Genomic DNA, 2,974 nt, shown 5'->3' with positions numbered 1-2,974 from the left:
GAAACGCTTTCAGTTCTTTCAATCGCATTGCTTTGTTTCTTTTCAGAAATCCAGTACTTTTCTTAATTTAATGGAAACGTCAAAACAAAGAACAGAGAACAAAGAAGGAACATGCAGCATGAACATGCGCTTCAGCCACCCAAGGATAAGCCAATTCTGATCATTTATCTAAACTTGCTGCCTATTTTATGCGGATCTGTATCCCTTTGCTCCCTCTCTATTCATCTTTCGGTGCAAATAACTCTTAAAAGGCGCTATCGTTCCCTCACCTACCACATCCGCTGGCAACGCGTTGGAGGTACCCACATCCGCGTGTTAAGAAGCTTCAACTCATATCTCCCCTTAACTTTCCTCCTCTTACTTTGAATTCCAGACGCCTCATAATTGAATCCTTCAGTCTGGGCCAAAGCTTGTTGCCATGTTCCCTGTCTGCTCTTCCCATGGTTTGTTGGCTTCAGTTAGGTACCCTCTCATCCTCATTCTTTCAAATGAAAATAATCCCAATCTAAGTGACCGCTCCTCACAGCTAACACGTGCCAGAGGAGGCAACAGCCTGCTGCACCTCTTCTGCAACCTCTCCAAATCATACACATCATTTTGGTTATGTGGCTACCAGAATTGTACGCTATAATCCAGATGTCGCCGAAGCAAAGTCGTACATAACTGTAACATGACCTGCCAACTCTTGTACTCAATACACCATCCAATGAAGTAAAACATGTCGTGTGCCTACTTGACCACTCTAGTGGCCTGCGTTGCCACCATCAGGGAACAATGGATCTGAAAATCCAGATCCCTCCGCACCTCAACTTTTCCATTCAGTTTATAGTTTGCTACTGAACTGTATCTTCCAAAGTGAATCACCACGCACTTGTCGAGATTGAATTCCATCTCCAATTTCTCTGCTTAGCTCTTGAAACAATCTACATTCTACTGTATTTACCGACAGACATCTTCACTATCAGCTTCTCCACAAATCTTAATGTCATCAGCAAACTTGCTAATGGGGAGAATAACACATTACTCCAAATCATTTTCGTTTATCACAAACAGTAATGTTCCCAGCAAGCATCCCTGAGGAACGCCACTGATCACAAGTCCCAATTTTGAGTAGCGCACTTCCACTACTCTCTATCTTCTGTTGTCTAAACACTTCTCTATTCATCTAGCTGGAACAGCCTGGACTTTATGCGGCTTCAGCTTCTTCATCTGTGTGCCATGTGGAAACTTACAATACGACGCAGTAAAATCCATGTATATGACGTCCATATCCCTTCCCTCTCCAGTCAAGTTTGTCACCTCTTCAAGGAATTCTATTAGGTTTGTTAGACATGACCTTCCCTGCACAAAACCCGGCTACCTATCACTGCTAAGCACATTTTCGACAAAAAAGGGTGTTTATCCTATCCCTCAGTATCTTCTGAAGTTGCTTGCCGACAACTGTCGTCTGCCTCACAGGTCTGTAATTGCCTTCATTATCCATGCTGCCCTTCTTCAACAAGAGAACAACTTCTCCCATCCTCTGGGACCTACAGAAAATGAAGGATTTTCCGAAGGTATCAGTTAAAACACATGATTGTGGTTCATTAATGGGATGTCAGTGTCTCTGCATTTGTTGACCAACACTAATTGCCCTTGACTGTGATTTTGCCAAATAAGAATACAGCGCAAAATATATTTTGTTTGTATGAAGTTGCTGTTAATTCAGACCATTTAGTAATATTAGATGCATTTTTCTAAAGGATATCAGTGAAACTGATCGATTTTTAGACGAAACGCTGCTGGTTTTATGAAAGTTATTCGCAAAATTCTGCTTTATTCCAAATGTTATCATTTGAAATTAAGTTCTGTAGTCAGTTGTGATAGGATTTGAAATAGTGCCTTTTTTGAAATTATCTTTGCCTCTGAATTCTGTATCTAGCAATATTGCTACTCCAGCATGGTGTCCTTATCATCAAGAAAGAGCAGAGCTAAGAGATTATTTGCGATCGAAATGTGTGTATCATGGAAGAGTGCCCAGGAAATAACTGACAGTTTAAAGCCTGAATTGCATCAAGGCGTATATCATTGAATATTCGACAGAAGCACTGAAGCAACAGTGGAAACTCGTCATATTTTGGAACTGGTAGTGGACAGGTTGGTGACGGTGAGAATACCGAGAAATAAATCAGTTCAGGGGAAAAAAGAGAACTCGAGGTTCAGGACACTCTTATTCTGGTCAGAGTGGAGACTGAAATTTGTAGATAATGGTTAGAGTTTGTAGTTCCATGTGAAGGCAATAATTTCCATTTTTGTCAAATCTAGCTGTTAAAAATAAAAACAAAGGCGTACATATTTTTATAATAAAATAATATATGGACAGAGATAAAGAGACTGAGCAGGAACACCAACACGAACGAGGATTAGATCATTTAAAAACTGACCAATCAGCATTATAGCTATTACCTGATCTGCTACAGTTGCCATCGGCCTGTAAAGATAGAAAAGACCCAAGGATAAGCTTCTGTCCGTTGTTGAAACATTCCAGTCCATTTGTTCTCAGATTGTGATCTCACCTTCCCCTGTTCCTCCAGTTTCTGATCCCTCTTAATGTCGGAGATGATGCATCTGCTCCTCCCATGAGATAACAAAATGAAAGAATGTCCTTACTCATAGCAGAGTGAAAGCCACCAATGACACAAGGAGAAACCGTTGGGACGGAATTCAATCACAGTCTCTGACCAATTAGTTCCAGAATCTCCTTTGAACCAACATTTCCAGTTCACAATAATAACCTCCCTGTAGTGGACGTTGATAGGTTTGTCCTATGGACGTATCTTCCATTGCGAGGTTCTCTCGAAAGGTGGTTGTGAGGGAAAAGTGATGGATGTTTTATTGTCACAAGCTAGACTATTCATTGTCCATTTGCAATGCGGTTCCGACACCGAAAATACTTAAAACACAATAAAAGTGTTGTTACACTGCTGCCCGCTAG

Source organism: Hemiscyllium ocellatum, chromosome 9 (assembly GCF_020745735.1).
Source record: "Hemiscyllium ocellatum isolate sHemOce1 chromosome 9, sHemOce1.pat.X.cur, whole genome shotgun sequence".
Classification (NCBI taxonomy): Eukaryota; Metazoa; Chordata; class Chondrichthyes; order Orectolobiformes; family Hemiscylliidae; genus Hemiscyllium; species Hemiscyllium ocellatum.
Note: the sequence above shows the minus strand (reverse complement) of the source record.